General features: G+C 29.7%; 1 protein-coding gene across 3 annotated transcripts in view; it reads left to right on the top strand.

Moving 5' to 3' along the window:
* heix (UbiA prenyltransferase domain-containing heix) overlaps positions 1–18,324 on the top strand; it is a 40,222-nt gene that overhangs the window by 10,177 nt on the left and 11,721 nt on the right. The window contains exon 1 of one of the 3 annotated variants that reach the window (XM_014430408.3): positions 5,755–5,792. The exons of 1 other annotated variant lie outside the window; for it this stretch is intronic. The gene's annotated coding sequence lies outside the window, so the exon portion shown is untranslated. Of the gene's footprint in view, positions 1–5,754; positions 5,793–17,592; positions 17,735–18,324 lie in introns of those variants that run through there. One more of the 3 variants, XM_014430409.3, reaches the window with a different exon arrangement.

Below are 18,324 nucleotides of genomic sequence, written 5' to 3'. Positions count from 1 at the left end.
TTTAATAATACCTAGGTCTATTAATAAAAAGTTTTAATTTATTTATTCGTCAAATGCAAATTAAAAATGATCAATATATAATTCTTGTATTAATTAAATGCTAAAGTGAACATTAAATATTGAAAAAAATATCTGAGGGCATTAAATTTACTTACAACCAAATTGGAAATAATTAATCAATACTGAGCAATGAATGAAATATTATTGTTTATTAAAGATAAAAGAATATAATTTAAATGAATAAACTGTTAATCATATAGATTATTAGTGGTAGATTTTTACTATTATTTAGCTGATAGAATTCTATAAATTAAGAGGTTAATGGTCTAACTTCCTATTGGAAAGTAAGGGTCAGAATTTGGTCAACTTTACACATTACAAGGAGAGATCAGCTTACAAACATGGCCAGGTCCAGTTAGTAACATTTCTTAGGAGATTGAAAAAAACATATCTCACCACAACAGCTTAGGTACGACATTAAACACTCAAATTAAATCTATTGAAGCTTTTTGGTCCCATATGGTTCAGATGCGGTGGTGTGATAAACTGTGTTTGAAACTAAACACTTATGGAGCTAAACATTTTTTGTAAGAAGTCATCTGTTTAAACACGTTTTTTAAATGTTTCTAGCTTTTTTTTCATTATGAAAGAGCTTTAGTATTTTGTTAAGCATGAAACCACCTGATGGAAACAATGTATAACTTATTTCATAAAAAAATTTACCTAGCCGTCTTCGTAACTAAGCAACTTATATAATCTTTAAACAGTTCCTTTTTATTTTTATTGCAAATAACAAGTTGAAATTCACAAATACTGTGCTACTTGCATCAATCATATCCCTAACTTATAATAAATATTTTAGATAATAAATGAAAAACTATTCTTTATTGAATAAGTGTTTATTTGAAAAATGTTCAAGCCTGGCCAACACTTAAATAAAATGGGTGGAAAAAAAATACTTGATAAGTATTCATGAAATTTTATTTAACAGAAGACAAAGAGTACTTTGCATAAAAAATAATATGTAAAGTGCTCGTTGAAATTAAATGAAATCTTAGTCCTTGAATATTCTCTGATAATCTAGTAATGACAACATAAAATTTTGGTTAATGACACACTTATTGTATTTTATCAGCTATAAGGTAGTCAGTTTTCAAAAGCCCTAATTATGGCTGACTATTATACTCCTAAAAACCAAACATCATAAGAGGAACCGATAACCCTTGTCTTTTTGAAGAGATGTTAAGTTACAGATAATTAGAAAAATTAACTTATGAACAAACAATATACTTAATACCAGTGGACTGAGCAAAGGTAAAGAAGTCAGTTGGTACAGTCGTCTATATAAGAAGCAAATAAATATTGTTCTTAGATAGCACAAATGAACTACAAATAAGAATTCAGAAAATTACAAAAAAACTCGACTATTTTCATTTTGAATTGAGATAAAACCATTGTAATTGATCAGATGTCTTGCATTAGATTCGAGTTTTTGGTCCCACATTGAAATTATTCCAAACTTTCCGCCATTAGATAGTATACAGAAAATGAATTCTAGAATATCTTAGAATCACAGTTTTTTACAGTGATAGAAGGTCACTGCTTTATTATATCCAAATGATGAGAGAATACATATATATTTTAATTTGTAATGCAAATAAAGTAATGAAATAGTAGTCGTAAAAGTTTTTATATATCTTCTTTTATTACTCCCTTTATTCAACATCTAATAGCCATGTAATAACACACTGTTATAACTAAAACTATTAAAAAACTGTAGCTTGGGAACTATTGAACAAAAAGGATTCTATAATGGCACAAATATTTTAACAAATTTACACTAGTTGTAATAAAACATATTAAAATTGGTTTAATTTATTTTCATCCTGCCTTAGATTAGCTTTATAGATATTGAGCACTAAAAGAAAAATGATCAAAACTTTTAGACTTTTTGGTTGTTCAGCCGCCATCAGTTGTTACCTATTCTAATGTTTTAAAATTAATAATAAAATCTTTTTCTGTAAGAAATTTTCTGTAAATTGATAACGTACAGGATTTTTTTAAAAATTATTTCTGATAAAAAAAAATCAAGATGACAGTCAAGAAACAAATTTATATATAGATGTTTTTCGACTTTTAGTTTGACAAAAAGATACCAACAAGGAACAAAAATATTCAAAATCCGTTTTTGTAGGAATAAGTTTCACTCAAAAGTGCAAAGCATATTCCAAGGAAGATAGAATTATTAGATACAGGGTTTGTTTATTGTTAGGTTATTGTCAGTATTTTTAACTCTAATACAAGTCATAAATATGGCGCTACTTATTCCAAAAACACCACATTACATTCTACCACTTCCTGGCTTGTTCAGTTGATCGAGGGTCCAAATTAATGATTTAGCTTTTGGACACTAAGTGAGTCATTGGTTTTTATCACTAAAATTTAATTATGAATTGATATCGTTTGAAAAAAAAAATTGAAAAATTTTTTTACTTAAATAGATAGCGATTCAAGCTTACAATTGAAGACTAAAGTTGAAAACAAATTATCTCACATGTTCCTGAATATTGAGAAGAAAAAAGTTTTTTTTTTATAAATTTCAATACTATTTACTATAGCCAAGATGAAAAAATTTTAAAATTTCAATAGGATTTTTTTACAGTAAATCTCATGGTTTTGAAATTTAAAGAGTAATGCAATTAAATGAGATCAAATTTCAAAGGTTCCCTATGAAAGGGAAAAACGAGGTAGGTTTGTGGTCTGCGATCAGGTACCATACTTCATTCAAGATTCAAAAACAATTTACTAGCCTCATTACTTTATTTTCCCCCAATAACAGAAATAAGAAATTATACAAAAACAAAAACCTGTAGACACAAACATCAGACATCAGAGAACCAAGCAAATATTACTATAAACATTCATTAATGATATTTATTTTAATTTATCTCAATACTTTTATGTTTCCTTTCAATATGTTTTTACTAAAACATAAAACAAAGTTGTTATGTAATAAGTAGCAGGGAAAATGGATTGTATAAGGGTTTAATCCAAAGTGGTAAAGTAATTATTGTACATTTTATATATAGCTGGATTGGAAAGAAACGTAAATATCAGCAAATTAGATGCTAGAGGATAAAAATTCATAAAAATAGTACTAAATAACCTATAAATTCAAATTTCGTTTTATATTTTTTATTAAATATTTGTTGGTATAATTGCCTAAACATATAATATCTTTATGAACTTCTTTATATACTGTATTAAATAAAAAATAAACTGCTAAAGTTAATTAACAATTGTATTGTTAAGTTAATTGTTAATAGTATTTAATCGAAATCGATATGATTTTAAAATATACAACCTTGAACTAGAGTTAATTATACAATCCGAAAATTTGGGAAATTCTTTATTAATTGAAACAGGGAGCACAAATATTAATCTGTTGGCAGTTCAAAAAACGATGCAAACTTAACACAAACGTATGGAGGCAGCACAAGCACTCTGATTTCTGTCTGAAGACCAGCACTCAATGGGTCGGCTCTAGTTCAAGTGTGAACTTGCACCAGTCTATCCAAATGACTCCTCTACGCGCGAATTTTACCTAGTTTGGCAAACGTGTAAAAGTATTTTAAAATCAATCAGAAACCATTGTAACTTATTTTTGAAAGAAAAATCGAGTTACCCTCGTTTTTTATCGGTGGTCTTGAATTAGTTTTACTCAATTGTCCTAGATTTACCATAACATATGGGGCAATCAATTTGTACTTGTCAAGACTTTGAAAATTTAAAAGAAAAACATTTTAAAAGAAAGGATTAAATTTATTTAGAAAGTTTTAATTTGTTAGTGTACTATGCTTGTCTGTTCTGTTGTGTCAAACATTCGGTTGATGTAATTTATGGTAGTGAATAAATTAAAATGCCTCTGAAAAGAAAACATGTACAAGTGTTGAAAAATGAATTATGTTAGTATCATTTCTTAAGTTGGGTTAAGGTGTTAGTGAAAATTAATGAAATGCTAGGAGTGAGAAACCTAGACACTTAAAGATTTGTTAACAGTTTTCTTTTAAATGGTATACCCTGCAATAAATTGAGTTCTACTGTAACTGCAAAATGTTTTAAGACAGACTTTATGAGGAATCTGATTCATAAAATACTCCCACTGTGTATATTCATCCTCCTAGACTACACAATTTTTGGAATAAGATGACTAATAACGGAAAATGGCCTACCTATATTTTGAAGAGTTTTTTTAATTTTCTAAATTTTCCTTACTCTGGAATTTCTAATCATATTTAGTAATTTTTGTTTATGGATTCTGAAAGTACGTCAGAATTTAAAACAGAATTCATATATGGCATTTTTTTATATGTGAGTGCGTGAATAGGCCAAAACACTAGAAAACAATGTTTTCACAATTTACGTGTAAACAGTGCGGGAAACTGAACAAACCCTAAGTACAAATTCGTCTCACAATTCAGTTTCCTGTAAGAATCCGCCATTGAGGAATTTCTTTATTATGGCAGCCATTTTAGTATCCTCGGCCGGTCGAGGATAATCATATTATGAAGACCAATTCTTAAGGGAAATTTAATGCTGAAGAATCCGTTGTTCCTTTAGATTTAATCTCAGAATTCATTAAAAAATATAAATATAATAAAAAAAATATTCCAGAAGGTTGGAATATTAACAGTATCCTCGAAATATAGGCAACATGCCAGTGTTAAGACCTAGAATAATTAAATAAAAATTCGAAAAATTGAAGAGGTCAAGGATAGTGAACATGTATAGAGGATTCCCTAGTTCTGAGGCACTATGTTTTCCTGTCAAGCCCTAGATTTTTGTATATACATATATACATACACGAAATAATAGACATATTTTATTTTGTACTTAATATATTCTGTAGAATGTGATTTCTATTTGCCAACCCTAGTAGCTTTGGGGCAGTCTGTAGCCAGTGGTTAACCAACCGGGTGTGTAGCCTCTTCTAGGGGTTCCACGAAATAATCTAGGGATGGATCATTCCACGTCAACTCGACATAGTTTTGAACCTTTACATCTCAGATTTTCTTCATTTTCGGACAGGTTTATTTTTGGTATCCTAGCTTTTTTTAGATTTTGCTGAAAAAATGGTATTTGACAATCTATTTGTATTAAATTATAATGTAGGGGTTCTGCTATTTACTTACTTCTACCATAATGGTATCGCTATTTGCCTGCTACCAGTACAATATCAAAATAATTTTTTTGTTTTGTCAGATGTGGCGCTATTCAAACGAAGCAGCGATATACTCCGAATAATGAAACAATAAATCTCTTCAATCCCTTCTCAAGCTTCCCCTAATGACCTGTCATGGCCGAAGAATAGAGGCGTTAAATCATGGAATCTTAGGAAGTATTTAAAATTCCTCAATATAAAATATAACACCTATTTTTTTGTGTGTTATTTAAAATAGAATTTTTGTTTTAGAATTATTCTAATTTGATTAGATATCAGATACGCTATAATTGGTATATGTATCATAAAGACAAAAGCTAATCAAACTTTTAAAAACCTTTTTTGGAAAAGAACCAACTGGTCATCTAGATCTTAGATATTCCACTAAGCTATCCTGTCATCAAAACGTTAAACTATTCCTTTATTCTAATCCGTCCTCCTGACCCTTTCCTATTTCCTCTCCTTCTTATTTTCCCCACCACCACATTCAACTGTCTCCTCTAGTCACAATCATGTCGCCCCCTGGCAGAGGTACTCCTGTTGGAGCTCGATTCTTTGTAGGTGATAATGAGTACGTATAAATGTGGAATTTACACAATTTTTAAATCTTTTAGGTATCGATTTTGGTTTATTGTTTAATTTCTTAGTGTCTCACGGTTTTATTTCACTTAACTATACACGGAATATGTAGTAAGCGAAAGTATTGTGATAGTGAAAAATTTCGAATTCGAGTTATCGACAAAAATACACGTTTTTAAGTTCCCTGATTATAAATAACTCTTACAAAATGGTCTATATGTGTAAGTGAATGAACAGTCCAGCTCAAAAACGAAAAATCGTACGAAACTGAAGTTACATAGAAGGGTATATATCTCAGATGTGAGAGCAACCTTTTCGTTAAAATCAACCAAGTGTCACTTTATATAATCCATTTTTTCGATTTTCTCAAAACTTTTGATTAAAATTGGTATATTATTGAATAGTCAAGTGATATTTAATACTAGTTTGGACTTATCCTCATTGTTATAGTTTAACAGCGCTTAAATGTCGAATTTTTTAAAAATATCCCTCAAAAGTACCTTTAATTTCGTTTATGGGAAATAATTAACCATCTTGCACTGTTAAAAGCTATAAAAAATTGTGTAATTAACTAAAGAATAAAAATGGAGAGAATAGAGGTAGCAGTTTAGACTGGAAAATCGAAGGCAGCCGAGCCTGTCCGATCTCTCCCGATCATTGTTGCATACGAACATGCATTTGATATATTTTGTTAAACGATCGTATTATTGGCGGGGAAAAAAGTTGATATTTGTTATTTTCAGCTCGAGAAACACTACAATACGAATTTTTACAGCAAAAGAAAAAAATTTAAGACATAAGGTTATTAGGTAGCATTATTATATTTAAATCAGTGAGTTGAGGAATCCTAGAGCATTTTTTGGTGGACATTTAAATTTTTTATGTTTTAGGAGCATAACTCGAAAACTATTCATATAATTTTATATTATATCATTCATATTAAGAAAGGTTAAAACCTTTTAATCGCACTTAACCCCCTAAAATTTTATCAGCTATTTTTTCGTGATACATATCATTGACTAAGATTTGATGATTTTGTTCCTGTTTCACTTATTTCTTGTATTCCTCCGCAACTCGAGTACTGTCAACTCTCGACCATTCGTAACACTGAGCGACGTGATCACCAAGGCTAACGCGCATGTAAAAAAATAGTTTTTAGAAATATTTAAAATCCTATAATTTCGCAATAAATAAAAAAATATTATAATCTATAAATTAATTTATTATTAGACCAATTTTCGTGTATAATAATTATTCAGGGTGTTTCAGTGCTATATATTCTAAATGAAAATGAAGAAGGTAAAAAAATATAAAAAAAACTACGTGTGAAGATATGGCCGTTGACGCTTTGTTTAGGAGATATTTACGTCTAAATATTTTCACTGTTATGAATTATTTAGGTTATAATAAGTTAATTACTACGTGTTCCAACTACTTTATTAATGAAATATGGACATTAGGATTCAATTTAAATATTGTTCAGAGTACTAACCTTGAGCATTATATATCATGCTTGGCATCTTTCTTCCGTAGCAGCAGTTACGAACTGCACCGGACATGTGTTATTGTTTCGCAAGTTTCAATTATCCTTCTTCGGAAATTATTGGAATTGCAAATTCCTAGAATGCATTAAACTATTGCTAGAAAGTTATGTCTTCTACAATCACTTCGAAGTTCATGGTACACGGAATTCCACCCCAAACATTGGGAGCGATTGATGATCGGCTTGTTGGCAACCCCTGCTGTATGCAGTTAATACAGCTGCTAATACAGTTAATATATATATATATTAATACAGATAAAAATCTTTAAATATACAATTATTATTATATGGGCGACAGACCATGGAGGTCTAAGTCCTCGCGCAATGTATTTCTGAATACATTGCTCGTTTTTTGACGTGATTTTTTTTGTAGGGTGGGTTCGTCATTCCCACGCCTATTTGAGTGCCACCCATTGGCTAACGGGCCTCACAAATTCCCGTCGGGAGGTTGTGAGTGAGTTTTGCATTATTTTATGCTTGAAAAAAGCCCGGGTGAGACCGGGATTCGATTTGACAACCTTTGGGTTGGTTAGACTGGCGTGTTGCCACGCTGCTACCGCTGTCCCCTTAAACATACAATAAGACAGCTAAAATATACTAATGTCTATAGGATATTCTAAACAAAGAAATAAATAGTAAAAGGGATTAAAAATTAAACGAAGATTAATTCTTATTTTCATAAACCAAAATGCGTAAATAATTAAAACAATTAATAAATTACAGAGTTAAAATCATAATAAGATAAACTTTCAAAACTAAAATTTCAAAATTATAAAAATTTACAATTAGTAACACAAAAATTATTGGATTTAAAAATGATAACTAATTTACGGTATAAAACACAAATTAATAGAAAAATAATTAAAACTAATAATAATAAACAAAGGACTAAAAAAAATACCTAAATTTATGTGAAACATAATGTGGGACAAGAATAAAAATATGAAATTTTAGTTTTAGACCAAAACATAGAAAAAAACATTTCAATTTAGTAAAATTAAAAGGCCTAAAAGGATTTTTTAACAGTCATTTTATTCCTCGTGCTCAGCAAATTAAAATCATACTTAGATTAAATTTTAGAGGGACTTTGTTATCAGTTAGGCGATTTCTTTTGATATCTAAAAACAATCCCTAATCAAGTTTCATGCTTAACAGGAAAAAAATAATTATTTTTCAGACTAAAAATAACCTGTATCAACATGTGACTCGATCTGTTATTATTTTATTTTTTTTGTTTTGACCAATAGTTGAAATAAACAATTTTTCGATCTATTGTAAATACCGTTACATCTTAAAATTTTGATATTTCAATCCAAGATTTTAACTGAGACCTAAATAACTCACTTATTTTTAGAATTTTAAAAATAATAAATATTACCATTCATAAGGAATGTAAGCAACAAACTAAATTTGAAGCGGTAAACTAAATATAACGCTTAAAATGGAATGGAATGAGAAGTGGGATTTCGAAAAATTAAAAAATTCTCATCTGTTGTTAGAAGTAAATTGTTGAAGGTAGCGTTTATTGTATTGTTTCTTTTATTACGTAATAAATGAAAATGAATTTTGGATTGTAATCTGGAATTTCGTCTTTATTGTTGCGTTTTAATTTATTATATCTAGTTTGTTTAAACTGGAATGGTCCAAACAAATGCATTTATCGTCAAATATGCTATATAAAACTCTGTTAATTACTCTGATTTGTTAAGATTTTTAATCAACAGCTTAAAAAAAAAAATACGCAAAAAAATATGCAATTTTATAAAAATCCGAATCTTGTTAATGGAATATGATAATCCATACCATGTTATACGTCTTTAATTGTATTGCGGGTACAGTAGAGTCCTTCCCCCGCGTTCCTTTCTCAGTTATAACAATACAAATTTTATGTTTTATAAAAATTGGCGGTATGACTAAATAAAAATTAAAGTTTAATTATGCTAAGGGAGAGGGAGAAATATTAAGTCCTACTTCATGTCTGGGCCCTCTCTAGTTAATGAATAAGATATAAAATGATGAGAAAAATAAATGACACATTATACGTCGAAAATGTTGAAATGATATAAAGATTATAAGAACTTTCAAGATGTGGATTATTATTATACTTCCTGAAGTAAATCATATAACAATAATAATAATAGTAAGGGCCTAACGAACCCCAAGGTTCGACGCCGATACCGCCAATAGATCTCTACATTCATCTTTCCAGTAATGCCCCTCCAAACCCAATCCCACTAAATCAGTTTTAACGCAATCCACCCATCTACGTTTCGGTCTACCCCTTGGATGTTTCCCCGTCGGCTCAGTGTTTATTAACATTTCAGAGATCCGCTCATTACTAAGCACTACAACCTTACACGGCACAATGCTATAACTTGAATTATATTTACCGGGTGTAGTTTCCTTAATACAGGATTCTGTAGCCTATATCCTGTACTAAGCAGTAAATTATTTAAAATGAATATGTCATAGTACGTAGGATATTAAAAAATAATTAAAGACTTGTTTTTATTTACTGGCTGGAAAACACATTATTTTAATCTGCGATTGAATTTACGCGTAAGTTTGTTAGTAACGACTTATGTCTGTGCGTAGTAATATATATAAATGGAAATGTATTGTTCGTTTGTTTTATATCTAAGATCTCGACCAATTCACAAAGTTTTTTCAAAATGTCCTGGGGATGTTCTTGTAATCCAACTATTGAAATCCTTGATTTATCAAGTAGGACAAAAATTATGATCAAAATTAAACATTATCATAAACTCAAAATATATATATGTTTTCATATACTACATATATATGAGAAAATATGATAGGTAATTAAATTACATAAACAAGAGGAAAATAATGACATTAATCGAACAAATAATTCGTTAACACTGATAATGAATATTATTTACGTAAAAGTTTATTTTTAAATAGATTGATACCAAAATTTCAATTATGCTTATTAAATTTATACAGTGTACACACTTGAATCATGCTATAGCGAAGCATTGTCGGGTTAGGTAGAGAGAAATGCTTTATTTAGCCATACTTCCCAAATACATTGAGTAACCAAAATACACAGCATACCAATCAATCCATGATCGGACATATATACAATTCATGTATTAACATGATATAACAAAAAAAAATTTTGTTTCCCCTACCTTTTCTTTTTACAATCAATACACTAAATACAAATTTTTAAATTTTTTTTTTCTCAAACTAACCAGGAATACTGAAAAGACAGGAAACTGCACGTAGATTCTGACTATTACAGCACTTACTAGACAAACGGTCTAAACTTCCAACTCATTACAAAATACTGATCTACATGACAATAATAAAGTCCATCTGGACATACGGAGTTGAGCTTCACTAAACCTTCGAATTCCTTTCGTATCCAATCCTTACAATCCAAAATCCTTCGTAAAATTCTCAATGCTCCTTACTTTGTTACTAATAAAATCATACATAAAAACCTAAATGTTCCATATGTAACTGATCTAGCTCGAACCAGATATCATTTCTTCCATTATAGACTCCCTAACCACCCAAACCCCCTAGTTTCTAACCTTGCTTCCTCTTCCATTCCTGACCATCCTTCGAGGTAGCTGAAAAGAAAATGGCCTCGTGATCTTATATTGTAAAATGCTTTTAGAGTTCTACCGATGTATCATATCATTATGATCTTAGTTCAAATTTGCTTGTAGTATTTTATATACAGTTGTAAATGTCAATAAATAAATTTAAAAAAATTATCATTTGATAGCATTGTAAGATCAAACCAAAGACATAATTGTCGCAGCAGTAGATCAGTTTCAGAAAAATAAATAAATTTAAAAAAATTATCATTTGATAGCATTGTAAGATCAAACCAAAGACATAATTGTCGCAGCAGTAGATCAGTTTCAGAAAAATAAATAAATTTAAAAAAAAAAATATATAAATATAAATTCAAAAAACAAAAAAAATTTTTGTATATATATCGCCCCTGACAAGACGCAACGCGAATAATCAACCTATGGGTAATCGGGAGTTGACACCTTATTTTCATACCGCTGTCTCTAACCCAGATAGCAAAAATCATAAGTCTAAACGTTTGCAAAAAATAAATTAATCAACACCGTAAAAGTATTTTATTTGACCTGACCAAATACCTAAATAATTATTTATTAGACATATAATTGTCTACAAATTTTGAATATTAGTTGTCAAAGGTACATGATTGTTTTTGCTTGCTCAACACCTTATAATGTTGTACATGACGAAAACAAAATGGAAAAATTTAATTTTTGATTTTCAGGCTTTTTTGTAGGTATGTAGGGATTGCTTTGATGTTTACAAATAATTCGAAAAATAGCTATAAAATATAAAAATTAAATAAAAATAGCTATACAATATTTCTCACATGACTATTATCGTCTCATTTTACAGAAATGATAGTAAATGTCATAGTGTATATGAATAACAGCTATAAACACTATAACTTACTGTCATGGCAGAGTACAGTAGCACTATCAGATCTAGGGTGATAAACGTCAGTATCTGTCGCGTTACTGAAGCTACTGTCGCTGTGTTACTTACGATTAATTTTAATTATTAATTATCTACAGCGTTTATTAGTAAATACTTATTTTATTAAAATTTTAATAAATTAAAAAATTACCTTCGTGCTCGCCACCTGACAAATAACCTATGTATGTACCCACAGATTCCGAAATCTTGAGGACCACTTGTCTGTAATTTTGACGAAGATTAATCGTAAATGTTTACAAACTGTTAGTACTGAAGCATACAGCTCTTGTTTTTGAGTCAATGAATACAGTGGGTGAACAAGAATTGTGAAGGACAAAGGAACAATGAACTCCGTATTTTTAAAATATTTATTCTGTCCCGCACAAAAATTATGTAAAAATATGTTAAGCTGGCCTGTCAAACTTTTGTTAACACAAGACAGCTCAACATTATACCAGGGAGATAATAAGTTTTATTTTAAAATAACAATATTAGTTTCCTTTTATTTCAAGTAATGATGTTTCGTGTGAACCTACGTTTATGTTAACTGTAAGTATTGTTATTGTTTATGAGAGATTGTGTTACTGCTTTAAGAAATTAGAAATTCAGGATTATAATAATTAACTATCGATAAATAAATTAATTGGTTTAAAATAATAATAAGTAATATTTACTATTCTTACGTAGTTGAAGTAATGCGTAGCATATTTTCCCTAGAGATGGAAGAATTAACTTGGATTTTATACGGCTATGTGATGATTTGTATCTCGTAAATATAATTAAACGTGGCGAATTAAATGAGTGTGTGAAGATAGCGATATTGAATTACAAACTACCAGACATACATACTCCTATGTATGTATTCAATAACGAATATCGCAGGTACAACAAAAAAAAAAGCTATATTGAAAACAAATCTAAAATTTTTCTACAATTTTGACCGAATTTGCCAACTGATCTGGGAAGTTCTAGAAATTTGTTCAACAGCTAAACATATTTTGGAAAACTAACTTTCATACATTGCGTTTATAAGGAATTTAGAGTATAAATAACCTCTTTGAATAATACTTTACAACAATTTATAATTTTTGGGGGGAGGGTTATTGAATTTCCCCCTACAACCCTCCACATAACGACGTCCCTCCCTCCAGTTCGCCATTAAAACAAAGCACTTTCAAAAAACCAAAATCTCAGAAAGTGAAATTTTTCACCTTCAAACTGTAGTTTTCTAAAGTAAACTGTATTTTATTAATATGTTTTGTAAATACAACGTTTTGATCCATTACGCAGTCATCTTATTAACTATTTTTAATAATAATATGAAAATTACTAATAAAAAATAACAGATGATTAAATGAACTATGATTTATTTAATTAATTATTAATGATAATTTAATTAGTAGTAGTTGAATATCAGTTCATTAAGTGAAATCTCATTAACATAAGTATTTTTTAGGTATTATTTAGCTTAAATAAGTATTTTGACATTATCCTACATTAATCGAAAATCAGTTATATTGAGAAAAGTTCTCAGAAACTATTGGACCTGCAGACGCCTTTTATTACTCAAAATGGAACATGTTATAATTTTTTTGCTTGATTTTTAGGTTCCGTGTACAAATACAGGTTAGAGACACCGTATCTGAATTCCGTAGTTATATCTGTCGATAAAGTTTGTTCTTCTTTAGGAACTCAAACAGATTCGACCGATTTTCGGGCAGTATGGCTTGACGTTGTTCACGGAGGCCAAAAGAGGTTCTTGATGAGTCCAAAAACGAACAGTGTTCCAGGATATGCTCCAGCGTTGTTAGGGTATACTTACAGCTATGTCGGTGGAGGATTCCCTTCGAAGAAGTGCTTATGGGTTAACTTGTATGTCCGACCCTAAGTCGGGTTATGATAATCTGCTCACGACGGTTTCAGAGGATTGGGTATCGCCAAGTGTTTTCTTCATGCTATTTGTTTCAAGCATCTTGAACCAAAAAACTATGCCATGCTTCCTTGCATCGGTTCAGAACTGATTTATTATAATGATTCAGTGCCATGTTACAACCAGGCACTAGGAGTAAGGTGCATGCTTCTTTGGCAGCGGTGTCAGCCGTTATATCTGCATGGCTGGGTTCTTATGTGTTTTTTAAATTAGTAATGGAAAAAACACAATGGGGTTAGGCGAAATTTGGAAATTTTTAAATGCTTACGGCTCGGGTAGGAATCACTATAGATCGCAATAGAAGTGCCATTTACTCCATGCATTAGCGTTAAAGACAAACAGATTGCAATTAGCTCGGATAGTACAAGAGCCAGGGAAGAAAAAAAGGCAGTTATTTCACCCCAATTTTTGATTACTTTAATGAAAAATAGGTATAATTACTAGCCAAAATTCATGAATCTGCCAAGTATATGTAGGGAGAATAAAAAATGGCGGCTGTTTCAAAAACTTAAAAAAACATTAATTTTTCATTCGGAGCTCTGAAATATTAGCCCTAAAAGAGCTATTTACGTCTAATAGTTCTCGAGATATAGCTTTTTAAAAAGCAAAATTTATTACAAATTTACTGAAAGATTAGTAATTACTTAATTTATTTTGAGAATTCTATATCTAAGGAATAGCATTAGCACTATAAAGTTTAACAGTACTATAAAGAAGCTTATGACCTTTACCTTCGCAGGAATAGTAGTTTTCGTGATATTTGCTAAAATAAATTGGTTTATAATTTTTCAGACAATAAGTTTGATTTATGATAAACTTCATTTCAGAAACCATTGGACGTACTAATGTCTTCCAGCGTTCAAATTAAAGCTGGTTAAATTTACTACAAAATATTTAATTATGTTTATCTTTGTAGTAATAATAGTTGTTATGATATTTGACAAAATAAACTCACAAAATGTTAATTTCTAGTTGTTCGAATAAAATGTTGGATTTTTGAAAAAATATATCTCTAGATCCATAAGACACACATATGTCTGCCAACACTCAAAATAAAGGAAATTTAACTTAGTACAAAGTAGTTTATTACACTTATCTTTGTAGGGGTAGTAGTTTTTATGATATTCACATATGAATATGAATTTGGCAAATGAACATTTGTCCGAACAACTATAAACCAATTTATTTTAGCAAATTCCATGAAAACTGCTACTCCTACGAAGATAAACATCATACACTACTTTATAGCTGATTAAATCAGCTTTAATTTGAGTGCTAATAGACATCTGTACGTCAAATGGTTTTTGAGATATAATTTTTTCAATATAAATTCACTAACTACTGATCTTTCAGTACGTCCCAGACAACATTTTTATGGAATGTTGCTTTTTAAAAAGCTATATCTCGAAAACTATCTAACTTAAATAACTCTATTAGGATCATATTTTAGCAAATTTACTCTTCTTTAAATGGCGTTCTCTTAGGTTTTGGTGTTTTGTTCCTACTTTTTAAGATGTCCAGTTCAGAATGAAAAAAAAAAATTTTTATCGCTTTGAAACAGCCGCAATTTTTTATTCCCCCTACCTATACTTGGCAGACTCATCAATTTTGGCTAGTAATTATACCTAGTTTTCATTAAAGTAATCAAAAATTGGGGTGAGATAACTGCCTTTTTTCTCCTCTTGGGCTCTTGTACTAATAGGAAGTGAGAAAGTGGGGGAAGACTGTAGCGGATGGTCTACGCAGGTAAACTACTGAATAACCAACATAATCAAAGTATTTTAACCCATCAGTAAAGATACATGTAAAAGCCCTTGTAGGTAGAGAGAAAACTTAAGAAGCATTGCTTTAGTACTTCAGGTGGGTTAGATGATTTTTCAATAGATTCTAAGGTGAAATCAAAAGCAACTATCTTGCTTATCCACGGAGGTAATGGGTTAGGGAATGATAAATATAACTTTGGTTGGGAGCGATAGAGATCTCATTTGAAATATTTTATATTCACTTTAAAGTATTTATAATAATATTGTCTGTAGGACTAGCTGTTTTTTATATTGTCACAACATGGTGATTAATTTTTTTTCGAAAAACATATGGGTTTGTTTGCTCTGTGTTTTGCTTCGTATTCAGGAATACAAAAATTTGTTGTTGTCGAAGAGGTTTAAAAATCTTTGATCTAAAATTGATAAAGTTTCGGCTAAAATAAGCGGATTTCTATTTCAAACATAAAAATATTATGACTGTAGTGCTTAGCACACGGCAATTTCCATTTAAAGTAATTTGAAATCGCATGAAAGTGAACTTGATGAACCATGTAATGTGGTCAGTAATTACAATTTGCTTTTGCCTTAAACGTCCTTAAAGCTTCTTACCAACATTATCACAATAACATTCGATTCTTATCATTATCGAAAATCTTTATTCTTCTATCAATAGTTTTTGTTTTCGCTAATATTAATTTATTACATCCTTCATCCTCTATATCACAGTTCCCTTAACTTCAAATACCGTATAATTTCCCATATACTACTAGGCTGTCTATACAAAGCGGCTATTTTCGTATCAACCTTGATAGGGAACACGTGCTTCCATTCAGTAGTACCAAGGTTGAGATAGTAAAAATGTTAAGTTATTCAATTTATTGGCAAATTTCAGTACGCTCTAGAATATATTTAATCCAATCTACTAAAAATAAGTGTCCTGAAAATTAGCAGTGACTAGACATCTGAGCACATCCATATTATTAATTAATCAATATATCTATAATTTAAATTATTCGGGGTTATCTCAAATTATTATATATTGTACCTAAATAATAATTTATTATATATAATATAATTAAACAATCAATCACAGCGTCCAATATATTTCGAGAAACTTTGCTGTTTATTTTCTAGGATTTGAGATACGCTCATTTTTAATGAATGGACCGTAAAGATGATGTAAATTGATTTGAGCAGAGAGTCATCATTAAACACAATTTTTCATTTATTTTGTCTTATTTGTTAATCATTCATAATTATAAGTCGCATTTACACAAATGCCCCAGATAAAGTCATATCCCAAGGTACAAGTCATGGCCCAAAATACAATTGCATTAACTGTAGGTCATTTTTTATTAATTAAAATTTTTTTTTTATAATCTGAAGATAAAATGTTTTTAAAATTACCCAAGAATCTTCTAACCATGACTAATAAGTTATATTTTGTTATTACAGAAGCTATGAAGGATTGAAAAAAACTAACTCAAGTTACACAGATCTCCCATACAGTCTAATAATTTTATATATTTGAAAGTTCCTATTTGTCCAGTATACTTTAAGTTGTTTCTTGTATTTATAGAATATTTTTTTCGGGTAGAGACCATGAGTCCACTTACAGTAGAGGTGATTTCAATAAATTATATCTTTTGTTGTCATATTTGCACCAGTTGTGTAATATGTGTTGAAAAGTTTGTTGAGTTCATGTATATATGTGTGTGTGTGTGTGTGTGTGTGTGTGTGTGTGTGTGTGTATACATATATTTACATTTTATTGTCTTGGCTACACTTCTTCCCAGGTTAAGTCAAATATTGGTTTTCAAATTTATTAACTCTTTGAGTAAAAGCTTTATAGCAATTTTCGCAGTTTGAAATAGTTCCTAAAATTCCCAAATTTTCCCGTTTTCAAATTATTGGAAGAGTGGGAATCCCTCGCCCCTCCCCTCCAACTCCTTCAGCAGCAACCTCCCTGCATAGTATGATCTCATTGTTATAAAATTCTTGAATGGCTGCATTTGTAGCCTGTTGCTTAGCCCATTAGGTATGTAGAGGTCTGAATGAAACGGTCGTGGAATACTCAATGAACCGCCCGATGAACTGCCCAGGTAGTTCCCTATAGTGTTTTCTTACTGCTATACAACGGGATCTGTAGGAGCTGCACGGTAAACATACCCGTAATTGAGTTTTCACAAGAGGTCAGTAGGAAAAATTTCACAAGTTTCAATAAGGAAAAGTTAAGTTTTTAAGAGAAATTGAACTATATGTAAAATTATCCTTGAAAAGATGTAGTTTTCATAAATATAGTATGATTATAATTTTAATAAAACTTTAATCTTAAATAAAATTTAATTGTTACTAAGTAATATAAAAATAGAAGATCAATGTATATGGAATTATAATGAAAAAAGGAAAATATAAGTAACAAAAGTAAAAAATATTAACCTTGTTAATTACTTATGTAAGTATTTATAATTTATCCTTGGATTAATTAGTGTGCTATGTACTTTTATAGTAACTCATTATATTCGGAAAGTTTTGTTTATTATTAAATATAGCATTTCTCTTAAAAGAAACACTTTATTGAAAAAGTTATGCTGCCCCAATTGCATTGAGTTGGTACATAAAGACCAAACTATACTAAATAGTAAAACAATTTTGTTTTATTAACTTATAATATATATAAGAATTGTATAATTTAAATTAATCTATTATATGTAGTGGTGATATATGTTTTGTTTTTTTCTTTTTCCTTTATATTCTTTCATTTATTTTGTTTTTAACTTCT

This window comes from Halyomorpha halys, unplaced genomic scaffold, assembly GCF_000696795.3.
Source record: "Halyomorpha halys isolate HHAL.00 unplaced genomic scaffold, Hhal_1.1 Scaffold886.1, whole genome shotgun sequence".
Taxonomy (NCBI): domain Eukaryota; kingdom Metazoa; phylum Arthropoda; class Insecta; order Hemiptera; family Pentatomidae; genus Halyomorpha; species Halyomorpha halys.
This window is presented reverse-complemented; position numbering and strand designations above follow the sequence as displayed.